Source organism: Periplaneta americana, chromosome 1 (assembly GCF_040183065.1).
Source record: "Periplaneta americana isolate PAMFEO1 chromosome 1, P.americana_PAMFEO1_priV1, whole genome shotgun sequence".
NCBI lineage: Eukaryota > Metazoa > Arthropoda > Insecta > Blattodea > Blattidae > Periplaneta > Periplaneta americana.
The window spans coordinates 158,171,265-158,181,538 of NC_091117.1; the positions used below are offsets into that span (position 1 = coordinate 158,171,265).

Sequence of the window (10,274 nt, forward strand, 5' to 3'; positions counted from 1 at the left end):
TATAAAAATCACTGATCACAAAATAAAAATTAATAATGTTCATAAGCTTCTATTATTGTACCGAGTTAAATCTTTAGCAGACTGTAAATAAACGTTTGCCTAGATTAGAATTATGATATTTTATGCATATGTGAAAATAATTTCCAGTATAAAAATCACTGATCACAAAATAAAAATTAATAATGTTCATAAGCTTCTATTATTGTACCGAGTTAAAAATATTAAAAATCTAATCTAAACAATTTGTGCATTGGTTTTTCGTGACTGAAACGGTGAAAGAATTTTGTGAATATCTTAAAAACTGACTGAGTTATATCAATTTTAGTCCTGTGCTAGAGAATTCCTTTTGTTAAATTTTAGCTCCCTTTAATTTCCAAATACTTTTGGCAGGGAATTTAAGGTTTCACTTAATTGTAAAGTACCAAACAGATTGAAAGTATTAAACAAATGACAAAGAAATTAGAAATTTCGCCATCCTGTTACGTTAATAGCGAGTCTTACTCTGACTATCTGAATAATGTCAAGGGAAAAATTGTTCCGGGGCCGGGTATCTGACTATCTGTTAAATATGGCGCAATGGATTTACATTTTGCTGCCGTGTAGTGCCCATATCCAAGATTTTCGCCTATTAGAGCTGTAGATATATCTTTGTATAGAATGCGACATTATCTTTTTAAATATTTTTATAGTTATGTTATGATCGAGGAAATCACAAAAATTACAGATCAGCTTGGTCAACTGCAGAATTTGGAACCGGGGTGTCCCGAATTCAAGTCTAATGTTTTACCACTGAGATGCCTCGCTCAGTATTGAAACTTTTATTTTGCTGCCTAGCAAATAAACCCCTGTGTTTATAATTTAACTTATTAAGAAGGAAAATTATTTGGCAGTATATCGTTATACTGATTATACTTTTGCAAATGCAATATTGTTAATATTTTATAATTAAGGGCGCAATCATTGCAATATTTTCTATGTAACTCCCTTAGTAAATATATTAATAAATCATGCACTTTCAGTTTTAAGTCTGCTCATTGAACTTCTGCTTAAATATTTAGGTTTCTGCTATGCAAATGAGACTATTTGGTAGTGTTGAGATGTCACTTTATTAACATATTCGTTTCGAAACGTAACATTATATGTTTTATTGTGATTTTTCCTCTTGCATCAAGGTAATAGTTTTACAGGTTGCAGATAAAGCAAGATTATAAGATTCTCCTTTTCGGAAGTAATCATTCCAGTTTTACATTTTATAGGTTCCAGAGCCATCGAAAATGAGAGGAAATAAATCGTATTATAAAAGTAACATTTTCTGTTAATATATTTAATATTTTCTCCTAATGGCAGGAAATGCGTTAAGACCTTAGCGGTTATGTTCAAAAATAATTTTTAGGCTTACATTATAAGGTAAAACTACCTTTATGTCATTAATTACTTTGAAAATAAGAAAAGGGGGTACAAAACCCGTCTTTTTAAATCTGAAATCTATCAGGAAGTGGATTATCAGCTTATCGCTTAGGTTGCTGTAACTTCGACAAAAACTTTGGTACTCCTTTGATAGGAAACTAAGTGTATTGTTTTATATTTTGGCAGATATTGCGAAAGGAAAAAATTAGTTTCTATGTCCTGAATTCATGTATGTCCTTTCGGACCTTAGTTAGGCCATATATCTGTATTTGTATATTTATTGTCAACAAAGTTATGTACATTATTCAGTGGTGAAGGATACATGAACCATATTGCAACCATATCTGTGGAATGAAATGTTTGTGGAAATGATGTAGGTCTAAGTACATTATAGTTCTTATGTGCATACTGGAATGGAAGAAAACATTGTATACATATCTCAAGTAAATGTAAATTTAAATGTATTTATTTTTGCTAATAATTAATTGTAACATAAAATACAATATAAACAGATAAAACTTTAGCTCACCCCTGAAGTGGCAACTCTACCCCATTATCTCCTGGTTTAGTTGCCTCATGAACGATGTCTTATAGTTGTCACCTATGAGGTTCAAACCTCTCTTCTGATAGTTGATTAAACAACAATATAACTGAAGCTCTGGCGAATAAAAGGATAAATATATAGCGAACTGTATTACTTAAGATGGTGTTCTTGTGTTATTCGCCATTATTCTACCACAATGCCTCACTTTCGTAAGTGCAAATGCAAGAACGCGTCCATATTTATCGGTCACTATTACAATAATTACTAAGCTTCAGTTATAAAATCAAATATCTTATATATTTAGGATTTTCTTTTAGTGACTAAGCATTTATCATTAAGAATTATGGTCCTACTATAAGAACACGTACTTCATAAAAGTTCCCAAGCATGGTATTAAGGACAGAAAAAAATATATATTCGAACGATTTCATTCAAATCCATATCCATGACTTTTACGGAATATCGTCTTAGCCCGTAGGCTCTATGTCTATACCACGGCCCGCGGACAAAATTACTAAAGAGAGAAATGTTAGGCTACATTGCAACGTCTTTGTAATTATTACTTGATAATATTATTTTATGCCCGTATTAGAGCAGGACGTCTGAACATTCGTTAAATTTGTACCTGGCAGCGAGTGTACAGTTTTTTGCCGCTGAATGTTGTCGGAATTTTATCTCGCTAGCCGTCTGCAACCTTTTCATAGCTTTTTCTTCGCTTTTTTCCCCTACTTGTATCCGTTACTCTATATAGTAGGCTTCCGGCTATTTATCACTGCTTGTGCCACGAAAATATATATCAAATCTTAGCCCTATTTCTCTGTTACATTTAGTACCAACAAACGGATCTTTCTCAAGAATAAATGTCTCATTTGAGTATTTAATATACGATGTAACTCCAAAAATAATCTTCATGAATTACAAGACACTACGATTCCTATCTCGGAGATGTTTTTTTGTATAGGATAAGTGTAAGGTAGCAATTAAAGAAAGATGATTGAAAAGACGAGTGTCCAAGAAACTGGAACAAAGTCGTATTCTGTCCACTAAATGCCTAAACTATTTAATATATAATTAGCGATAGCATTGAAGAACTGAAACGGAAATACAGTTGGATGGGCACACTACGGTTGTTTCCTATCACTCATAACGAATTTGAATAACGTCATGTGTGTCAGGAATCACACCGACAGGTGAATTGCGGCGAGAGGTGACAGACCAGTAGTGAGTGATTTCATAATCAGAGTGCACGGTGTATCACAGTAGCAAAGCCCAAGAAAATCGAGCCTCTTTTTGTGAGGGGTACATAACGACCCTTTCCGATGCCAAGTACAGTTACGTGAAAATCATTGAAGACTGCAGAAAACGTGGTTTCGTTATTTCCAAGAAAGGCATCTTGTGTGTATATAATAAGAGTGGCAAAGCTCGGTTGGGATTAATTCCAGAGTGGAAAAAGCAAGCAAATCCATCCCCCGTCACAAGTCGCCGCACTCCACGAGATGATACAAATTAATTCCATTCGAGCTTTACCAATCTTATTAAGTACACAGAAGATGCCTTTCTTGGAAATAAGGAAACCTCGTTTATTGCGGGCTTCTTTTATTTTCACTTAACTGTACTTGGCATTGGAAAGGGTCGTAATGTACCCCTCCCAAAAAGGCTCGATTTTCTTGGGAATTTCTGCTGTGAGTCGCCGTGCACCCTCACTACAAAATCACTCACTACTGGTCCGTCACCTCGCTCCACAGTTCAGCTGTCGTGTGACTCCTGACGCACATGATGTCATTCAAATTCGTTATCAGAGATCGGAAACAACCCTGTAATCAATGAGAATTATCTAAATAACTTGGGCTTCGCCGATGATCGAATTTTAATAGCTTATGATAGTTATGATGTTGAATAGCTATATGTTCCGGAAGCTATAACTTATGAAACCTGTAAGAAATGCGGCAGAAAATAAATTTTAATGAAACAATTCATAGCGATCAACACATAGCAATTGCGTAAATAACTTCAATATAAAACTGTAATATTCGAACAGATATTTAAGGCCAAAATAAAGAAAGATTGACTATGGAATGCCAAAATTCACAAAAGAATATAATAACTTCACGACCGTTGTGCTAAATGTATAGAGCAAAATATAAAATATAAGCTACAGCAACTTTTCAACATTAGACTAATAACTCTTCAATACCGCGTCGTAATATGTCAGTTTTAAGAGCGTATTTCTGTCTGATTTTACAAATTATGTGAAATATAGTTGTACGTACGAATCTGCACAGTACATGTTATTCTTTCGTGTAGAAAATATGTTTCGTATTAGGAGAAATGAGAAACTGAAGTTATGTAATAGGGTTGCTATGTTACCATATGTTTCGGAAGTCTATACAATAAGTCAACGTATTTCAACAATAGTTTAGTCTCGGAGTAACGAGTCGTACGTGATCCAGAAATAATTAATTAACTCTGCGCTCGAGCGTGAGTTCGAATCTCGACTGATCCGAATACCTCATTGGGATTTTCGGAGGCTTTCGTCAACTCTAAGACGAATGTTAGGTACAATAGACCTGTCCTGTGGTCCTTCATGTGTCATGGTTTTATCAGCAATGAGTACGTAGGGGGAAGATAAGTTTTAGACTGAAATGAGATTCTTTGTTAGTATACTCGTATATTAACCATCCTGAAATAAGCTCTCTTTCTGATAGCTCATCTTTCTCTTTTCGCGCAGCTCACATGCCAGGCCTCACCTTCTCACCTATAATTCCGCGGTGGATCATTTCATCAAATATTATTTCGCTGTCATCAATCTAATCAGCGCATGTAAAGTCATATTGATTAAAGCGTCGTTAAACAATTCATTGATAAACAATAATATAGGCTCGCTGTTTCTTCTTAAAATATAAAATATCTCTCGAGAATAGTCCGTTGAAAACAAATAACGCTGTACAACACACTGTACAACTTAACCTCTGTTTCTCTCTCAAATTAAGAGTTCAAGCTTCACAACCATACAGAACAACCGGGAATATAACTGTTTTATAAATGTAACTTTCTGTTTTTTTAAAGCAGACTAGATGCCTAAAGCTTCTAAACCGAATAAGAGCAGGCATTTCCCGTATTTATTATGCGTTTAATTTCCTCTAAAGTGTCATTTATTTTTAGTATTGTTGCTCCAAGGTACTTGAATTTTTCCATTTTTTCAATGGATAAATGTTTAATTGTTATATTTCCATTTCGTTCTATGTACTGGTCACAAGACCATACTTTCTGTTTTCGGGATTTATTTCCAAACCTCTCTCATTACTTGCTCCAATTAATTATGAAATTATAATATTTTATATTTTGTGCAAAGAAAATATAATACCGAATCAGTGTTGGCGTATCTTCAGCATATTTAATAAAACTTGATTTGATAAATCTTCCATTAAAAAGGCTTTCAGAATTTTCTCTTATTATTTTCTTACTTTACAAATATATAGAATTAGTTTCTTTCGTAACAAAATAAAGCAATCTTGTTAATTGAAAGTTTCTTAATATAGGTAGGCCTATATTAATTTTGTCCGAAATATACTGCACATACTTTAACTCTATGTTGAGATAATTTGTGCGCATGAAGTACCTTTAACGAATATTAATTAGAAATACTGCAAGTAAGTCACGAATAATATAACTTATATACAACGTAACATTATGTATTAATTCAATAAGTTTCCTGCATTAGTTTCCAAAATACATAATGAAATAATTTTTTTAACTCGAATTGAATAGCATAATGTAGGCCTATTAGTAACTATTTGGAAAACTAAGGAATGTGCTTGGAAATACGTACTACGTCTGTGACTTGCAAGTTTTCGGATCTGCGATCTTTCTTGAGCTCTACAAATATGTATGAAAAAGGTTTATTGTGTATGAATCTTCTTAAGCCTTGGATTTTCTGAACTGACGCATGCGACGTGCGAGGTGCGAGGCCTGCCTCACACAAATCTGGACTACACGAGAGACAGTTTCTATAGCTGCGAGATTCGAGGTCTGCGCACCTCGTAGTTACAGAAACCACTCACTATCTCTCGTGTAGTCCGGATTTGTGCGAGGTGGGCCTCGCACCTCGCACGTCGCATGCGTCGGTTCAGAAAAACCTAGGCTTTAATGGATATTATTTGCATTGATTGAACCGCAGAGTTTGAATGTGTTTGTCTTTATAAATCAATATGTTGAGACTTTTGAATTATGGAAGAAAAACAGACTGACATTATGACGACAGTAATCGAAGGTCGTCAGTGTGCAGTTCATTGTAGCGCGCGATTGTAGTCATGCCAAAGACTTCAACGGCGTGCAGGACTCCAGGGCGCGACGCCCCACCAAGCCGTGCGATAGAGTTTAAAAACAACTGTACTACGTCGTATCAACTTTTATACGAGATTAAATTCCTACCAATATAGTGAGAGAACGTTCAAGTTAGAAGACCTCTCTTACAAGGATTACTAATAATTTAGGTTCTATTCATATTTCTATTCTTAAACCTAAATGTTTCTAAAAAAATTGTTCTTATAAATTTTTATTATCGTTCTTAAATTGCAAAGGGACGTTAGTTATGTAAATTTCTACCGTAACATTCTTCATCTGTGTCATAATTTCATGTAGGTCTCAGTGAAACTTCCAAACTATAATGGATGATCTGCTGGTCGTAGCTCTAATGGATTAAATAAATAAATTATAGTATTGTTATAATTCCTTAATCTAATTAAAACATCGCATGCAACTAAGTTCCAAAACTCAAAATAATGTTTGTCTGTATAAATGTCACGGTCATGTAAAATTGCATTACTTGCTAATTCTGTCACTTAATATCCTTACCAGATAGTTAACATCATACAGTATATCAGTTAAATATTTAAGCTACAAAACAGACAACATTCTTGCAGGATTTCTTTCTTAGGTTTCTCGAAATAAATAATTGAACAATGACAAAAAAACTCTACTTTAATAAAATTAAGTAAGTCACAAAATGCTGTAAAGCCCTGATGTAATAGAAAATATCTCTCATCATGTATGTTAATACCAGTATAACATTTCATCCCAAGCACCGTAGTAACTAAAAGTTCTTGTTTATTATTAGAACGGTTGTAAAATTATATGAATCAATGTTTGCATGTATATCTATACCTCAGAGTTATTCTATGATTTTAAAACTTGAAGTACAAGTGAAATTCCGTTGTTTTATTAACACAAATAACATTTATTTAACAATTTCTTTCAGTCACTTGAAATTGATTTAAAAAAGGCAACCGAAAACATACAGGGAACTCTATATTAAGAAACATATGTTACGACATGATGTAGAACTCAGAGAAGCGTAGAAAGATTCCCTTGGCATTTAGTTCAAATTATAGAAGTCTAAATTTGAATCAACAGGATGAAAATTCCATTTAGGTAATTTTATTAGTGTATATTAGTTATAAGCAATTATATTATGTCGTGATTTTTAACTTAAAATGATAAGGAATAAAGTAACTGAAACAAAAATACCAATTCCGTAAGTTTTTGTTGAAATTGCTTTCAAAATCGTTCCCAAAGCTACTCGAAAACTCGAACCAACGTATATGATGGTGTATTTGAATATAATAATAATTATCTGAAAATAATTGAAGTTACAGAATGAAACGTCCTAAAATTCATTGCAGAGAACATTTCAAATGTTTATTGGAGTAAAATAGATGAAATATGCAAAAGTTTGAAAAAAAAGTCTTTAAATTCACGTTTTGATGTAGAAGTAAATTTCATATGGTAGTGACCAACATCCAGTAAGCAGGACCGTGCCTAACTAATATTTTATGTGCGTTTTTTTTTTAATTTTCGATAAACAAGTTTTACATCTAATAACCTCAAATATATATATATATATATATATATATATATATATATATATATTACACATTGATGTAAAACTCAAAGAAAAAGTTACTAATATCACAAGAATTTCGCTTATATCGCACCATTATAGTATAAATTTCACCATATCTAATGAAGTTGAAAGCTACCTGGGATTTAACACAGGAAATACCCTGTCAGTTTCACGGAGAGGACTATCAAATTAGCTTCATGTAGATGTTAGAATCTCAGTTTGAAGAATCGTGCGTTATGAGTAAAAGTATGAGGAGCCTAAGCATATGTTATAAAATTCTTTTATTATATCTAGGCTAATGAAAATGCCTCTAAAAGCGAATTCCAAGTAATAAGTCTATATTTCAAAAGGAATGTTTTTACTTTATTACACTGAGAAAAGCATTACTATACTTCCGTATGGCATTGTTTAAAATCATGTTCTACTCATTTTATCGTTGCAAGATTTATTCTACATATTGTGATTAGTACTGTATACAAATTGACGTAAGAAGATGAACAAATGGATAATTAAAATAGCAGTAATTCGTATTATGGATGATGATGAATTGAATAAATGTTTCTTTATTGACTTTGTAGTACCTTGTGAAGAAACACATGAATTATGTTGGATATTGTACGGAGGTACTATCGTTGTTGAACAAAAATGTCTCTATTGTCGCATCCCAGAATTCGAATAAGCGATGGTCTGAGATATGAGATATGAAAAAGTATTCTTCAAGTCTTCAAAGTTTCAAAAGAATTTTCTACAATAGTTTTTGTATTTTCATAACTGGCATAAATATATTTTTGAAATTTTCTTCTTTTAACTGTAACTCTAAATACTGTTTTCTTAGAAAGCTGTAAAATATGGTATTATTGTGTTATTTTCTACAAGTAATGTGCATTAATTTTCCAACATGGAAATCTATTGCGTCAGTTTCGCGAAATGAATAACGCAAATTAATAATATATAAGGTACAGTTGATCATTGTAAGTATATTTTATATCATAAAATATCACGTTACATCAAAATTATGAGTAACGATAAGCAGTATGAACAGTTTTGGCTTTTTAAAATCAAATTCCTATTGCTTTTTAGCATACTTCAGTGGTAAAGTTACATAATTCCATTTTGGTTTTTACAAACTAGTAAATCTAATATAACTTTGCGATATTTATATTAAATCTGTTAACGGTTATATTTCTGAAATAAGTAATGCAAAATTAGATTGAGAACTAGATGCTAATTGAAATTTATAGTTTTGCCTGGAAACAAAATCACATAGAGAAACAATTACAACTGCATTCTTGTAAATTACGCTTTGTATTTTCTCTATTCTCGTATTTGAATTTTAGAATTAAATGTTTTTCTTGTGAAAATGTTAAGAAATATAATTTTGACAACATCAGATATTTATTTCTCGTCATTGTAAGAAATTATCCTGTCGTATTTCTGAAATTAATAACTTAATTTAATAAAATTAAAATTGAACAAATTGCTGATCATTTATATTCCCATGTCAGTAATAATTTTTCAAGTAGTTTTATCAAGATTAAAATCAGTTGCGTGTCATATTTGTGAATATAATTTTCGTGCAGCTAGACAATTTAAATTTAAGTACGACGCTGGCATGTTGAAGACATGTCGTACTTACTACAACGTGGGCATGCCGTTGGCGGGGAGGGTACATGTCTCTTACCTGGCCGGTCGCGGGGATCACGCTGATCACGTCGACGTCGCAGAAGCAGGAGTGTCGTTGACGGGGACGCTGTCACGACGCGAATCGGCTCGGTAGCGCCGCGACGTCCGTGTTATATACAGCCATGAGGATACCCCCGCCGTCTCTTCCTCCCCTCCACCCGCCCGTTCTCCCGCCTCGTGACGTCACTGGTATTGAACACAGGGGCGTAACATACATATGGCATTATCGTTCCTAATATCTGCATCTTTCTTTATCTTCTTCTTTTGCATTTTCGTTTTCTCCTGTCTTTTTCCCTGTTTTTCGTCTTCGAGATATTTTTGTGCTCCTAGAGGGGCTTTAATCTAAGCCCATATTTGGACTTTTCAGACTGCTAATTCGTCGGTTTCCATGTTGGAGATGAGGGTTTACATCCAGGTGAGTCCGGGTATAAATTATAATGGACAAGATGGTGTTGGGGAATGAATTTAGCGGTAAATTCTCGATTTTAGCTGTTATAATTAGCTACTTACACTATTTTTCTATTAACCGTCGCCATCGTTCTTCTGCAAAGTTGTACCGCAGGAAATGTATAACATGGTAACTTGATCTACACTTGCGGCGAATTACTCTTATATAAGTATGCTTTGATAATAATTGAAGAGCAGCCAGAGTAACCAACATTGGACAAACGAACTGACCTGATTTTAGACGGGAACAGAATTGGACTTCCTTAACGGATCGTTAGCAAAATGCAAGCT

The 10,274-nt window shown here is 33.3% G+C and overlaps 1 protein-coding gene across 1 annotated transcript in view; it reads right to left on the reverse strand.

The window, feature by feature from the left end:
* Positions 1–9,617, reverse strand: part of Mip (Myoinhibiting peptide precursor) — a 434,384-nt gene extending 424,767 nt beyond the window's left edge. Inside the window, exon 1 of the mRNA XM_069830320.1 lies at positions 9,535–9,617. The gene's annotated coding sequence lies outside the window, so the exon portion shown is untranslated. The remainder of the gene's footprint in view (positions 1–9,534) is intronic.
* Between the last annotated feature and the right edge of the window lie 657 nt (positions 9,618–10,274).